The 17,548-nt window shown below is 41.1% G+C and overlaps 1 protein-coding gene across 3 annotated transcripts in view; it reads left to right on the top strand.

The window, feature by feature from the left end:
• LOC111978779 (protein shisa-6-like) overlaps positions 1-17,548 on the top strand; it is a 144,692-nt gene that overhangs the window by 68,280 nt on the left and 58,864 nt on the right. The gene's annotated exons all lie outside the window — the stretch shown is intronic.

The following is a 17,548-nucleotide window of genomic DNA, read 5'->3' as shown; positions in this document are numbered from 1 at the left end:
TCAAAAGCTAAATGTCTTAGATCAATAAGTATTCAGCCCTTTGTTGTAGAGCCAAAATAAGTTTAGGAGTAAAAATGTGCTTAACAAGTCACATAATTAAGTTGCATGGATAAGTTGCAACAAATAGGCTTGGGTAGTATCTTTCACACTTTGAAACTATCAATTATGGATGTTGTGTTTTGGCCACCACTCCTCAACTTGAGTGACCAGAGCCCTTACTTTGCTGTAACAAAGAGTCTATTGTCCTACTCAATGAGGCATTTCATGTAGAAGGTCATAGCTCAGTTATTTAGTATTTTATTTGGATCCCCATTAAGCTGTTGCAAAAGCAGCAGCTACTTTTCCTGGTCCACAAAACAGACTGATGAACATAATACAGAACATTAATAGACAAGAACAGCTCCAGGACAGCAACTACATCAATTTAAAATAGACTATATTAACTGAAAAAGTACTGTGATTGACAAACTATTAATCTAGAGCTGCATACAATGCCTTCTGAAAATATTCATACCCCTTTACTTTGTTGTGGAGACATAAATAAATTCAGGAGTTAAAAATGAGCTTAACAAGTCACTATAAAATTTGCATCATTACCTTGTGTGCAATAAATTGTTTAACATGATTTTTGAATGACTACCTCATCTCTGTACCTCAATCATCAATCAAATGTAATTTATAAAGCCCTTTTTACATCAGCCGATGGCACAAAGTGCTATCAGAAACCCAGCCTAAACCCCCAAACACCAAGCAATGGCAGATGTAGAAGCACGGTGGCTAGGAAAAACTCCTTAGAAAGGCAGAACCTAAGAGAGAAACTAGAGAGGAACCAGGCTCTGAGGGTGGCCAGTCCTCTTCCGGTACATGTAAGGTTCCCCAGTCGAGCGGTGAATTTTAAACACAAATTCAACCACAAAGACCGGAGGTTTTCCAACCCTTGCAAAAATGGGCACCTATTGGAGATGGGTAAAAAAAAGCTCAGACATGAATATCCTTTGGCATGTAAGATATAATTACACTTTGGATGGTGTATCAATACACCCAGTCACTACAAAGATACAGGCGTCCTTCCTAACTCAGTTGCCGGAGAGGAAAGAAAACATTCAGGGATCACCATGAGGCAAAGGTGACTTTAAAACAGTTACAGAGTTTAATGGCTGTGATAGAGAAAACTGAGAGGATGAACAACATTATATTACTCTACAATACTAACCTACATGACAGAGTGAAAGAAGAGAAAGCCTGCCAGAAAAAAAATATCCAAAACTTGTACCTGTTGCAAAAGCACTAAATAATCTGAAAAAAACTGTGGCAAAGCAATTAACTTTTGTCCTGAATTACAAAGTGTTAAATTTGGAACAAAATCAATACAACATTCAACAATTGCTTACCAAAAACACAGTGAATGTTCCTGATCAGCCGAGTCACAGTTTGAATTAAATCTACTTGAAAATCTATGGCAAGACCTGAAAATGGATGTCTAGCAATGATCAACAACCAATAGTCCGAGCTTGAAGAATTTTGAAAAGAATAATGGGCAAAATTTGAACATATCCAGGTGTGGAAAGCTCTTAAAGACTTAAAGACCCAGAAAGACTCAAGCTGTAATCCTCCAGATGCTTCTACAAAGTATTGACTCAGGGGTGTGGAATACTTATGTAAACTTGTTGAATTATGCAAGAGAACTAACAACAACAGTAATTAATGAGGCAGTCTAGACAGCGCAGGTGGGTGCCGGTAGGCGTAGCCAGAGCAAGTGGTTTGTGCTTGCAGCCCTGTTCTTCCCACGTATGTTAATTTATTCAAATATGCAAATACAGCCAGTTACTTATGCAAATAGTCACACATACACTACATGACCAAAAGTATGTGGACTCCTGCTCTCATTCCAAAATCATGGGCATTTAATATGGAGTTTGTCCCCCACTTTGCTGCTTAACAGCCTCCACTCTTCAGGAAGCTTCCCCACTAGATGTTGAACATTGTTGCGAGGACTTGCTTCCATTCAGCCCACGCGGCATTAGTGAGATCGGGCACTGTTGTTGGGCGATTATGGCCTGGCTGCAGTCTGCGTTCCAATCATCCCAAAGGTGTTTGATGGGGTTGAGTCAGGGCCCTGTGCAGGCCAGTCAAGTTCTTCCACAACCGATCTCGACAAACTAATTCTGTATGGACCTCGCTTTGTGCACAGGCATGTCATGATGAAACAGGAAAGGGCCTCACAAACGTTGCCCAAAAGTTGGAAGCACAGAATGCTAGAATCACTGTTGCATGTAGCATTAAGAATTTCCCTTGGATCTAAGGCGTCTCTAGCCCCGAACCATGAAAAACAAGCCCCAAGATCATTATTCCTCCTCCCACAAAACCTTTACAGTTTGGCACTGTGCATTTGGCAGGTAGCGTTCTCCTGGAATCCGCCAAACCCCAGATTTATCCGTCGGCACTGCCGGTAGTGAAGCCATGATTCCTGGGACGAAAGAGAAGAGGGCTTAAGACACACTGGTTCTCCATTATCACCTGGAGTTACCATGGACCGTAGAGACACACTGTGTCAATTATGAGGTGTTATATTAGGTTAGTCAGCCAGAGTGCTGGGATGGACAGAGAGAGGTGCTCAAGGCAGTCAGCAGAGTGCTGGGCTGGACAGGTGCCTCAGAGGCATCAGGCCAGATGCTGGGATGGACAGAGAGAGGTGCTCAGAGGGCAGTTCAGGACCAGAGTGCTGGGGATGACAGAGAGAGGTGGCTCAGAGGGCAGTCAGGACAGAGTGCTGGGGATGACAGAAGGTGTCAGAGGCAGTCAGGAGATCTGGATGGACAGAGAGAGATGGCTCAGAGGGCAGCAGGGAGTGCTGGGATGGACAAGAGAGTGGCTCAAGGCAGTCGGCCAGATGCGGGGATGAAGAGAGAGGTGGCTCAGAGGCAGTCAGGCCCAATAGTGCTGGGGATGACAGAGAGCAGGTGCTCAGAGGGCAGTCAGGCCAGAGTCTGGGGATGGACAGAGAGAGATGGCTCAGAGGGCAGCCAGGACAGAGTGCTGGGGATGGACAGAGAGAGGTGCTCAGAGGCAGTCAGGCCAGAGTGCTGGGATGGACAGAGAGAGTGGCTCAGAGGCAGTCTGAATCCCTCTTCCTCCACTCTATCCTTCCTCTTTCCTTCCCCAATTCTTCCAATTTTGCTTGCTCACCCTCTTCCCATTCTATTTTTAGCGCTGGGAATCCTGACTGGTCTGTGTCAAGATGGGACTCGTGACTTCATAGTCACTCTGTATATTGTACTGACTTCATAGTCACTCTGTATATTGTACTGACTTACTCTGCAGATTGAAATACATTTGTTTCCTCAGTTGCTGTGTGTGTGTGTTTCACAATCTGAGAACAGAAAATTATGGATTGTCGTATCTTTCCACTCACCGATGCTTCCAGGCAATTTGGATGCCTGGTTGGATGTGTAAAGGCATGTCTCTGGCATTGCGGCCCTCGATGGAGAGCTCAGTCAGAAAGCCAGAGGCAATGAACCGTAAAGGCTAGCAGCACCGCAGTGGAGCTATTGGTATGCACTCTCCTATTCCAGAAATGTAAACACAGTCTACTCGGTCAACTCTGTAAGCTTCATCTTATTGGCGTTCTCTTTTTTTGTTACAGTATTAGTCCTGAAGATGCATGTTTTAGCCGTAGAGYAGGAATGACGAGGGAGAGGGGGAGGAGAGGAGAACTTCTTCAGGATTGGTGGTTCCCCTACGGGACTGTTGAGCTAATGTAGGCTAATGCGATTAGCATGAGTATGTAAGTAACAAGAACATTTCCCAGGACATAGACATATCTGATATTGGCAGAAAGCTTAAATTATTGTTAATCTAAATGCACTGTCCAATTTACAGTAGCTATTACAGTGAAATAATACCATGCTATTGTTTGAGGAAAGTGCACAGTTTTGAACATGAAAAGTAATTGATAAACAAATTAGGCACATTTGGGCAGTCTTGATACAAAATTTTGAACAGAAATACAATGGTTCATTGGATCAGCCTAAAKCTTTGCACATACACTGTTGCAATCTAGTGGCCAATATCTAAATTGCACCTAAGCTGGAATAATACAATATGGCCTTTCTCTTGCATTTCAAAGATGATGGTACAAAAAACATTTTTTCTTTTTTTTTCTTTGTATTATCTTTTACCAGATCTAATGTGTTACATTCTCCTACGTTCCTTTCACATTTCCACAAACTTCAGTGTTTCCTTTCAAATGGTACCAAGAAAATGCATATCCTTGCTTCAGGGCCTGAGCTACAGGCAGTTAGATTTGGGTATGTCATTTTAGGCGAAAATTGAAAAAAGGGGCCGATCCTTAATAGTATATATCTGTCAATATTCAGCCAAGCTGAGCTCCACACAATGTGTAACAGAACACAGAATAGCCCCATTGCCGGCTGGCTGGATGACTTGCTACACATTTCCTCTCCTATATTTCTCATCTCACGGACAAAGCCATTGATCTGTCTCCTGAAAACGGCGACCGACCGGAGCAGCACTATCAATATCACGTCAGACTCATTCTGAAGAGCCCAGGGCCTTGTTTCCCAGTTGCAATGAAACTAAAACATTACTATGATCGTACCAGATGCATCCTGCTACACGCAGGTTGACATAAAGTGTAGTCAACTTTGTTTCTAAGGGCAGAGYGATTCTGATTGGTTTAGGACAGAACAAATCCGATTGGTTACTAACAGGTCAATGGGCAGAGTTTCAGAGATGCACATCTTTGGAAAAGATGGTGGAGGTTTGAACTGAGAATCTTGTTAATAAAACAAGTTGGAATGTTTTGAAATCATTATTGTGGTACAGTAGTCAGACAGACGTGACAATACCTCTAAGATACAACTGGTCTCCTGACTTGAAGCAAAGAGTAAAATGTAGCAAACTAGTAGCAAGATGCTAAGCTTGTCTGAGCAAGCAAGCTAGCTAAGCATTTAGCAACCTCTTAGCTACTCATGTTGAATGAATAGAGCTAGCTAGCTAAGTGTAAAAAAATACAAGTAAGTCAGCTAACATTTGCTTTATTGAAATGTTAACTTGAATAAGCTATTTGAAAAAAACWAAAAAACTGTGATGGACAATAAAATGTAAAATGCTAAGCTAAACAGATCTAGTTGGCTAYCAGATAGCATTCTCTTACTAATGTTGAGTCATAAAATAGAGCTAGCTAGCTAGGTCTCAAATATACCAGTAAGTCAGCTCCCGCTTGCTTTATCAAAATATTTAGTCGAATAAGCTATATAAACTGACAAATTGGAATAGAATGATATGCTTCCCCAGGTGCAAAAATGTAAAATTCGAATCTAAACTAAACAAGCTGGCTAGGCAGATAGCTAGCGAGCTACTTCTTACTAATTTTGAATCATAAACAAGAGCTAGCTCAAATAGTCTCACATTTTCCAGTAAATGAGAAAATGATAAGAAGACAAAATAATTTGTAAAATTAATCTTAATAAACTAGAAATTGGAATGTGTCACGAACGTCGTAGTGAGGAGACCAAAGCGCAGCGTGATGTGAATACATCTTCTTTTTAATAATGAAGAACACTTAACAAACAATACAAAATAACAAAACGAACGTGACCGCTATAACACTGAGTGCAAACATACAACATCACATAGACAATCACCCACAAACCAGTTTGGAAAATGACAACCTAAATAGGATCCCCAATCAGAGACAACGATAAACAGCTGCCTCTGATTGGGAACCAATATAGGCCACCATAGACCTACATAATGCCTAGACTACACACACACACCTAGACATACCCCAAACCCTAAACAAGACAAAAACACACATACCACCCTCGTCACACCCTGACCTAACCAAAATAATAAAGAAAACAAAGATAACTAAGGTCAGGGCATGACAAATGCACTGTTTCATATGCTGCTTCAGGGGCAGTAATGTTTAATGGGTATATAATTTAGAAAAGTCCATGCATGCCCCTAGGGCAGAAAKTACTTTTTTGTATTAACTTTTGTGTTTGAAGTCTGCCCTTAGGGCACCAAGTGATCTTAACCCAAKCTAGCATAACTAACCCTGGGGAGGCATTTAAACAGTCCATTCTGTGGCTGCACCACAGGCAATTAAGACTTTTTAAAATAACCTTTTGTGCTTGAAGTCTGCCCTCGTGGCCTCAAGTGATCTTGATCCAAAATAACATTCTGCTCCCAGGGCAGCATAAACAGTCTGTTTCAGTTTTTTGGGMTTTCGCTTATTCAACTAAACTTTTAATAAAACAAATGTCAACTGACCTACTGGCAGATATGAGACCTATGTAACTTGGTAGCTATTTCTATTTTATAATTCAACATTAGTAGAATGTAGTTCTCTGCTCAGCAAAGCTACCTTTAGCTTAGCATTTTATGTTTTTCCCCCAAGGGATGCATAACAACCCGTTCCAATTTATTTAAGTTAAGGCTTATTCAACTAAACATTTTGATAAAGTAAGTGGGAGCTGATTCACTGATATATTTGAGACCTAACTAGCTATTCTATGACTCAACATTAGTAAGAGATCTGCTAGCCAACTAGCTTTGTTTAGCTTAGCATTTTACGTTGCTGTCCCTGGGGCAGCATAACTGTCCAGCCAACTGTCCATCCAAGTTCATATAGCTTATTCAACTTAACATTTCAATAACGCAAATGTTAGCTGACTTGTATGTGTGACACCTAGCTAGTTCTATTAATTCAACATGAATAGCTAAGAGGTTAATAAATTCTTAGCTAGCTAGCTTGCTCTGATAAGCTTGGCATCTTGCTGCTAGCTTGCTACATTTTACTCTTTGCTTCAAGTCAGGAGAACAGTTGTATCTGTGAGATATTAAAACTTGTAACTCACAGTTGTATTTARAAGATACACAGTTCAAACCTCTACCATGACCTTTTAGAAACCAATCAAATGTGTTCTGCGCCCTAAACCAATCTACAGAGAACAGAGTACATTGGCTACAAGTGRGTCGTTAGACCATGTGTCGATACTGATAGCATCGAAAGAAAAGCAGTGCTGCTCTCGGYTCAGTTTTCTCCATTCAAATCTTACCTTAACATTAGAGTTATTCTACAATAATGATCATGGATCAGCTCCTAGAGGGATATTACCCCCTACGACTGCAAATAGGTTATTGAGGCAGCTTATTATGCTTACCCAATAATAATGTACAAAATCACATTGTTGTCACACATCATGAAACACATTCAGGCCGAAATTATAGAGAGTAGCCTAGTCGCAAAATACAAGTCCATTGACTTAACATGATTTTTATTTCAATATGATTGAAATAAGCTACATGGGGATATATAGGTTATGTATGTTTTAATGCAGTCATCTCGGGTTTCATTTGAAGCATCATTTTATCCTTCACTTGTTTATAACAATTGCAAATACTTTGGCAACTTTGCATTTGTATTCAACTTCATTCTGAAGTTATCGGCAGTCAGATGATAGAATCAAGATGTTTAAGCTATGTTTAGCTGAGATCTTCTGTGAATAAAGGTACGCAAAAGGGCACAAAAGCATCTAACGATGCACATTGGCTGCTCTACAAGTAGTCTATCACTCATTGATGTGCGAAAGGTTTTTAAGAGTCACGTTACTAACGAAGGTTCTGTCAAACATCTTGGCTACTAAAGATACATCGTAAAGAAGGTTCTAACGATGATCTTACTGCTGCAAAGGCTCCGGGAAACGAGGCCCCAGTGGCCTGTTACGCGTCTCACTTACAGAGATGTAATGGGAAACAGGGAGTAGGTAGAAGAAGTTGCCCTAACCATCTAAACACTGATTTAGAGACAAATATTTTTCGTACCCCACTAATTGTAAAGTCTAGGATTAGGACTAGGGTAATTTGATTGTAGAACTGATTTGTGGAGAAAATGTGTACAGCCCGATTGCCATTCCATCGCTGAGTCACAGACTCGGTGATCTTTCCTTATAGCTTATATGTCTTCATCATTTCTCCAAAGCCTTTGCTTTAGGGGATCGTTTTAAGAAGTGTGGTGCTGAGCTTCAGCCTTACTGCTAAGAGACAAATGTAGGGCAGTCGAGGGTAGGACTAGTTTAAAGTATGCAACTCTTCCTGCAGAAGTGGGTTTTGCATTATTCAGGACCTCACATTAAGTTGAATTGGTATGCACAGGTGGCATGAATTAGTAATACACTGTAATGAGTTAGTATTGCTGGTGAAAGTTGAGCTTTACCGAGAAAAGTTGATGTTGCAATACTGCTACAAAGTTTAAAAAAATGCTTTTCCCTCCAGAAATAATATTGTTTTTTGGTAATTGAAAAATTGAAGCATGAGAGCATTAAATTAAACTGGGAATAATCAACCATGCAGCTGCCACTATGCCCTCTGGGAAATGTAGTAAAAATAAATGGGAAGTGTTTCTGGGAGATGATGTCTGTAGTGCTTGAGGCTCATTGACTGCTAGCCTGTTAACTACAGCTGTTTCCAGAGGCCCCTGGTGGGCTCGCCACAGAGCATAACTGACGGTACGCTATCTAGCTACTGTATTAACCGCTGCCCCTGAAAATAATATCTCAAAGTCCATGATGCGAATCATTCTGACATACTGCGGAAGTGAACTGTTATTAACAGACAATTGGGATCCTCTCATAGAGCTAACATAATGATAATTCCCCCAATAAGAGTTGTTTTCATTCAGGCTTTCAGCCATGCAAGGGAGACCAACCAAGGTTATGGCCTATTTCTGTAGGGCTCAACAAGCTTGAGGTAGCGCCACTCATTAGGGTACATTGGAAGTTTAAATCATTGTCCACTTGAGGCGGCCAACCTTAATGGACACTACAAACATACATACATGTAGGATAGAGTGTTCAACCACGTTAAGGGTCGGACAGTTGTGTTTGCAAGGATAAAAGTGTTATTTGAAGTGACTTTCCCCTAATAWTTGAATAGGGCATAACTAATGTCGTCTAATTTACTCTAATTGAATTTCACCATTCAGTTTGACTGGGGCTGATAAGACCATGCATTACAGTAGTAGTGAAGCAACCCATTCTTCACTGTGCACAGCACATACTCTCCTGCTGGGAGGATACAGCATAAGCCTTCACAAAGTACCTCTATTCTTAAACCAATATGTACCTAATCCTACCAAGCAGACAGGCTGAAATCTAGTCTAGGGAGGGATTTTTAATGAGTACTATTATCATTTTAAACAGCAGGAGTTGTGTTCTCAGACAGGGAAATCAGTGTAGTAATTTAATTTAGCAAACTGCGTTATTAATTTAGCTTTTCCCGCTGACGGTTACAACGAATTTGCTGTCCGTTTAACTGTATATTATTTGCAGGCACAATATGAACTTGTACAGATGTGTAGTCTCATTTGTCAATTGCYCAATATAGATTTTCAAAATGGGTACTTGGAAGCAACCAGCTGCATATATTACTATGTAATGTACTGTGGATAATGTCTTTTAACAAAAAAAATTGTATAGCTTCATGCTTGCTTAATGGACTGTTGAACTGGCGGTTGGAATGTGTGGGATGCAACTTAACCTTTTGAAAGAGAACATGGCTGACATGGCAGTAACGTTGCTGCTGTAGCTGCACTGTCAAAAAACCAAGCTCAGTCAAGGTTGAACTGTCAAAGTGCTTATGAAAAATAATGCACCTTTAAACAGGGCATTACAGTAATAGCAGGAAAACCAATGTACCTTTAAACAGGGCATTACAGTAATACCAGGAAAAACAATGCACCTTTTAACAGGGCATTACAGTAATACCAGGAAAAACAATGCACCTTTTAACAGGGCATTACAGTAATACCAGGAAAAACAAGGCACTTTTTATCAGGGCAAATCAAATCAAACTTTATTTGTCACATGCGCCAAATACAACAAGTGTAGACCTTACCGTAAAATGCTTACTTACAAGCCCTTAACCAACAGTGCAGTTCAAGAAGAGTTAAGAAAACATTTACCAAATAAACTAAAGCAAAAAATAATAAAGTACCACAATAAAATAACAATAACGAGGCTATATACAGGGGTTACCGGTAGCGAGTCAATGTGCGGGGGTACAGGTTAGTCGAGGCATTACAGTATTACTAGTAAAAACACAAAACAGTTTCCCTCCCCATCCAGTAGTTTTATTCATATATTATTCATGTAATGTTGCTAGTCTCGTCAGGATACGGGTTCCTCTGTACTTTGAGGAGCACCTCTTAATGCTGCTCTGCATAGTTTCCTCCAGGCCTTCCCCTCTGCACAATGTGATTGATAGCTGTGCACATAATCCATTATAGCTCCCCATTGATTTAGACTGGCAATCAAAGATTACACGGGTAAACCGCTGCTGTTGAGTCTCTCTCCGTGGAGACTGCTCCCTCATACAGGAGGCCAGGCATGGCCATCAGCCCCCACTGTCAGGCCGCAGTCTCAGGCTACGTCCCAAATAGCACCCTATTCCCTACATAGTACACTACTTATGACCAGAGCCCTATCGGTGCCCAATGGGCCCTGGTTAAAAGTAGTGCACTATGTAGGGAATAGGATGCCATAGGGCCCTGGTTGAAAGTAGTGCACAATGTATAGGGAATAGGGTGCCATTTAGGATGTAGTGTCTGTAATCACCAGGCTATCTGAGTAATGGCTGTGGAGCCAATCACGAGGGGACATGCTTCATCCCTGGAGCCAATCACGAGGGGACATGCTTCATCCCTGGAGCCAATCACGAGGGAACATGCTTCATCCCTGGAGCCAATCACGAGGGAACATGCTTTATCCCTGGAGCCAGTCACGAGGGGACATGCTTCATGCCTGGAGCCAATCACGAGGGGACATGCTTAATCTCTGGAGCCTATCACAGGGGACATCGTTCATCTCTGGAGCCAATCACGGTGGACATGCTTCATCTCTGGAGCCAATCATGGGGGACGTGCTTCATCTCCGGAGCCCCTCCATTTATCAAACTGCCTCCCCTTCACTTGAATGAACGCAATGTAAAATATGATGCCCCGACAGCAAGAGAGGGAGAGAGGTTCTCCTGTACATAATAATGCTATAGCCTCACAAACAAGGGCGGACTGGGACAAGAATTCGGCCTTGACATTTTATCCACACCAGCCCACATCACTGTGCACGCCACCAACTCACCCCCCACTTATACAATATAAAAGCCAAGCTTACGACTTAGGCTATATTGTGAATTAGTGGCTGTCATATGTGTTCCTCTGAGTCAACAAGTGGTAATTACTACTACAGAGCTCAGACACATTTCTCCTGAATCACCACCTCCCCTTAGTGTTCATTACATTACAGGGCTCCAGACTAACATGTTCTCCTGAATCACCACCTCCCCTTAGTGTTCATTACATCAGGGCTCCAGACTAACATGTTCTCCTGAATCATCACCCTAGTGTTCATTACATTACAGGGCTCCAACTAACATGTTCTCCTGAATCATCACCCCTATGTGTTCATTACATTACAGGGCTCCAGACTAACATGTTCTCCTGATCACCACCTCCCTTAGTGTTCATTACATTACAGGGCTCCAGACTAACATGTTCTCCTGAATCATCACCCCTATGTTTCATTACATTACAGGGCTCCAGACTAACATGTTCTCCTGATCATCACCTCCCCTAGTGTTCATTACATTACAGGGCTCCAGACTAACATGTTCTCCTGAATCATCACCCTCAGGTGTTCATTACATTACAGGGCTCCAGACTAACATGTTCTCCTGAATCATCACCCTAGGTTCATTACATTACAGGGCTCCGACTAACATGTTCTCCTGAATCATATCACCCCTAAGTGTTTATCACTTTACAGGGCTCCAGACTAACATGTTCTCCTGAACATCATCTCCCCTAAGTGTCATTACATTACAGGCTCCAGACTAACATGTTCTCTCTGATCAATCACTCCCCTAAGTGCATTACATTACAGGGCTCCAGACTAACATGTTCTCCTGAATCATCATCTCCCCTTAGTGTTCATTACATTACAGGCTCCAGACTACAATGTTCTCCTGAATCATCATCTCCCTTAGTGTTCATTACATTACAGGTCTCCAGACTAACATGCTCTCCTGAATCATCCTCCCTAGTGTTCATTACATTACAGGGTCCAGACTAACATGTTCTCCTGAATCATCATCTCCCCTAGTGTTTATACATTACAGGCTCCAGACTAACATCTCTCCTGAATCATCACCTCCCTAGTGTTCATTCATTACAGGCTCCAGACTAACATTTCTCTCTGAATCATCATCTCCCCTAAGTGTTCATTACATTACAGGGTCCAGACTACATGCTCTCCTGAATCATACCTCCCTTTGTTTCATTACATTACAGTCTCCAGACTAACATGTTCTCCTGAATCATCATCCTCCCTAAGTGTTCATTACATTACAGGGCTCCAGAAACATGCTCTCCTGAATCATCACCTCCCTAATTGTTCATTACATTACAGGTCTCCAGACTAACATGTTCTCCTGAATCATCACCTCCCCTAAGTGTTCATTACATTACGGGCTCCAACTAACATGTTCTCCTGAATCATCTCTCCCTTAGTTTTTACATTACAGGGCCCAGACTAACATGTTCTCCTGAATATCTCCCTTAGTGTTCATTACATTACAGGGCTCCAGACTAACATGTTCTCCTGATCATCACTCCCCTTAGTGTTCATTACATTACAGGGCTCCAGACTAACATGCTCTCCTGAATCATCACCTCCCCTTAGTGTTCATTACATTACAGGTCTCCAGACTAACATGTTCTCCTGAATCATCATCTCCCCTAAGTGTTCATTACATTACAGGGCTCCAGACTAACATGCTCTCCTGAATCATCACCTCCCCTAAGTGTTCATTACATTACAGTCTCCAGACTAACATGTTCTCCTGAATCATCACCTCCCCTAGGTGTTCATTACATTACAGGCTCCAGACTAACATGTTCTCCTGAATCATCATCTCCCCTAAGTGTTCATTACATTACAGGGCTCCAGACTAACATGTTCTCCTGAATCATAAATTAAATTAAATTGCTTCATCTAACATGTTCAGTCAGGGATGCATGATTCAAGATATTTTGAGGGCAACCTAATCCAGTGATTGTCATGAATTTTGGGTTGAAAATAACACTCTAGATGCTGTATTTTACTGTCAGAATAGGACTACAGAATACCATGAATTACATTCATCTTTATGTGCACTAACTAATATCATAGGCTCATTCATTTGTGTCAACACCAAAACAAAGACACTACTAATCGCTAACTCTAAATATAATACCCACTGCTAGTAGCCATGTATTCATCCAAACAGTACATTTTATGTCCTAAAAAACGTTACAGTTGTGGCCTACTACCTAATGAGTCCTATTCCCTCGCCATGGTCGTTGCACATTTCACATTGTTTACAAATATAGAATATGTGAAGTTGTTGTCATGGCTCTGCCTGAGTAAATGTTTGTTATTTGAGTGGGATTTTGCCGTGAAGAGAAAATATACCTGATTTGATTTAAACCGCAGGAGAAGGATAAAGAATAAAGAGAAAGAGAAAAAGATGCATGTTTTTTTTATGTTTACATATTCCTTCCCCTTGACCCATTTCTTCACGTTTGATAATCACTCCTCTTGGCTGACTAGGTGAATTTGAATGTGTTCAATGCCCTGGTTTCAACAGGTGTTGTTCCATTGTTGATATTTCAGGGGCAAAATCGTATGTGTATTTCCCACTGACAGAATAAGAATCGACTTTATACTGTATTTGTAAGAATGTATTTAGAACAAGAGTTGGAAGAACGCACAAAATATAAGAAGACATAGACATGTTAAATTTGTACGACAGTTTTAAATACAAATAACCTGAGAAAGACAAAACTATAGTTATATATAACATCATTGAACTGGAGGTGTCACTCTATAGCTGATTTAAAGCAGGATTTATGATTCCTAGTATCCACTGTGTTAGATGACTAATTTAAGAACATATTGGCTCCATTTTTCGGGAAATTAATTTTATCGATTTTTCTCTCAAGAGTTATTTTCTCTCTCTCAGCCAGGGATATTACTAAATTGGTTGGTAGTCAGGCTCTGGCAGGCATTTCCCTGCCCCCTCATGGTGATACCACTCACCTTAGCCCCACAGCCTTTCTATACACACTACAGATTGATTGATTGATTACAGAGGTTTTAATCAATCATCTCACCAATTTCAAAATTTTACCCTTTCCAAAATATATTTTGCCAAAGTGAATCATGTGTTTTGGTACTTAGAGGATGTATTTGAAGAGGTTCATTCAGTCTGTCAACCCTGGTGGTTTAGAGTGACTCATCATTACAGACTTGAAGTTATTGATTAATTGATTAACTCATATTGGATTAGCTGGTTTAAGAATTAAATAGGAAAGGTCCTTTGGTGTGTGTGGTGTGTGTGTGTGTGTGTGTGTGTGTGTGTGTGTGTGTGTGTGTGTGTGTGTGTGTGTGTGTGTGTGTGTGTGTGTGTGTGTGTGTGTGTGTGTGTGTGTTGTGTGTGTGTGTGTGTGTGTGTGTAGCCCACGAGGAAACAGATGGTGACTCACAGTGCAAACATTATGATGTGCTTCTCATAAAGTTAATCCTACCAACCGATGACTTCACTGCACCAGCCTCTTCTTCAACACCACTAGACCCTGACGCTAATCTACTGCGCTCTGATCAAGCGTGGCGCCGTGGCGATTGTGGCTCTCCTCTTAAACATTAAGTCCCCTATTTGGACTGGTTCCGACCAACATGTTTGTGTACAGAGTGCTCTGTAAACGGTGCAACAATCGATTTCTGTACACTCCGTGAAGGCACTGGTTGTCTCTCTTCACATGTCGCTCTGCGCTCTCATCTGAGATGAAATGTGACGCCTCATTTGCGTAGCGATCGACACGTCGCATTTTTTGGCCTATGAGGACAAAGGATCGATTTCCTGCCTGTGAACTTCGCAGCTCCACATCCAATAGAGCTCGCCAGTTTGAGGTGTTAAAAATCGGAATTGAAYCCTCTGGTTCATTCAGCCATTCCTATGAGGGGAATTAATAGGGAAAGAATGGAATTTTGTCATAAACGCCTAAATTAAGGTCTGATGTTKACACAGACTCATACATATTATACGTTTTGTTCAATGAGATAGTATCAGTCAGTTAACATGACCTTTATGAATTATAAGGCCTTTATGTGCTTATTTTGATTACATAATTTCAAAAAAATAAAATACGTGTAAAATCTCCTAAACATGTATGTACCACAGACCTTATCTTCGGCGTTTATCCCCCAAAAACTATAAAACTGCATTTGTTTACCCATAAGCTTTGGCCAGCGAGCCATGGCAGAGACAGCCTCTGTTAGTGCCTACAAAAAAACGCCATTACTCTCTATGTGGCGTATGAAACAGCAGAGCTTAGCGATCGCAGCAAAAGCAGTAACATCTTGCTGTGATGTTCGCAGATGGACCAAGAGCTCTCAACATGGAAAAATACAAAATAATTTAGTATAGAATTGAAACAAGAACTTCAAAAAAATGTGTGCTGAAAGCTGAAGTTGTAACGAGTTAGCAGGCATTTCAATGCGTCTCTGCCCGCTCAGAGAACGCTGGCAAAAAATTGTCTGTCGTCGGTTATACGAAATGGTGACTATTTTATACTGTCCACTAAATATGATATTTCATCATTGATTTAGCATATTTGTAACTGTGTACTTGAGCTTGTCGTGCTCAAAAGTGATTACACTTCAGCAATTTTATAACCTATTTTTACCGAAATGTAAGATTTTATATTTTTTGGCAAGTATTAAGCATTACTAGGCATTGTTTTATGGCCCTCTCATGATAAATAATTAAGGAAGTTGAGCTTTTCTCCTCCCAATAAGGAAGTTAGAGGCTTTTCTCTCCAATAAGGAAGGTTAGAGGCTTTTCTCCTAATGTAAGATCTGGGTGTAGCTGGTGCAGAGAGTCAGGCTGCAGGACAGCAAGCATGAACATTACCAAAATACATCCAATAAATAGCATAAAATACATAAGCCCTAACACCGGCCCACAAACAACGACCGAACTTACAATAAAACAAACATGCACACAAAACCATGGGCGAAAACACAAGAGGTTAAAATAATGAACAGTAATTGTGGAATTGAAACCAGGTGTGTAAAACAAGACAAAACAAATGGAAAATGAAAAGTGGATCGGCGGGAGTCGTGACACTAATAAAGCAACGTTAGAGGCTTTTCTCTCCAATAATGAAGGTTCTTAACGATCTAACGATCTGTAATGATGAGTACGATCTGTAACGATCTGTAACGACTCGTTGGGAGAAAGAGAGGAGGACCAAAGCGCAGCGTGGTAAGTGTTCATGATGAATTTTAATAGAACAAAACTGACACTGAAAATACAAAACAATAAAGAGAACGAACTAAACCGAAACAGTTCCGTGTGGAACACACAGACACGGAAGACAAACACCCACAAAACACAACAGAAAACAGGCTCCCTAAATATGGTCCCAATCAGAGACAATGACTAACACCTGCCTCTGATTGAGAACCATATCAGGCCAAACGAAAACACAACATAGAAACACAAACATAGATAACCCACCCAAATCACGCCCTGACCACACTACAACAAAGAAATAACAAAAGAACTAGGGTCAGAACGTGACAGTTAGAGGCTTTTCTCCCTAATAAAGCAAAGTTAGAGGATTTTCTCCCCAATAAAGGAAAGTTAGAGTATTTTCTCCTCATAAAAAGAAGACTGGAAGGCATAACACAATGATGACTCTGGAAAAATATTCAACCTGTTCTTTTGCCTTTCCTCACACGTTCACCCAAAGGCCAGACGACGACTCTCGATGAATACATCCAGATTCTTATTCAACAATCGGACGTCTTTTGTGGATTCGTTTTTTTTTTTTTCACCCGATCCTCCCAAGGTTACACTTCATTCTTAGGTCTCTTTTGTACCGTTCTCGTCAAATCACAAATCAATTGCAACCGGGGTCTTCCATAAAGAAACCTTTATCATAGAAAATGACAGACAGTCAACTGTGAAAAGCCTGTGTATTTTCCCTGTCACAGACAGCGCACCCACACTGTATGCTTTTGTGGCCAGTATTGTCCTGGTCTGATTGTTAATGAGTTTGGAATTAGCTTGGTTATTGACAGGAGACTGGAGACTGCGTCTCCCCGCTGGGTTTCATTATACAGTGGAAGGAAAGCATGAGAATTAAGGGGAACAACCTGCATGTGTGCATCTGCTTGGTGACTTGTTTGACCACTGTGAAAACATGTCAGAACAGCAGCCTAGTAGTTGACCTAATAACTGTGTTGTGATTGCAGTGAGTAGGGGGGTCATTTTAGTTGGTCTGAATCTGGATGTGATCTCCAATTCCATCGGAATGTCAAGCATGACGTGAATGGGAATATTCTCTGGGGTGGGTGGTTCTCTGCCACGGCAGACTGAAGGTAATTAGTTAATACTACTGACGACAGGAGGCATTAATACT

This window comes from Salvelinus sp. IW2-2015, linkage group LG18 (genome assembly GCF_002910315.2).
Source record: "Salvelinus sp. IW2-2015 linkage group LG18, ASM291031v2, whole genome shotgun sequence".
Classification (NCBI taxonomy): domain Eukaryota; kingdom Metazoa; phylum Chordata; class Actinopteri; order Salmoniformes; family Salmonidae; genus Salvelinus; species Salvelinus sp. IW2-2015.
Note: the sequence above shows the minus strand (reverse complement) of the source record. Positions and strands in the feature narration are given on the sequence as shown.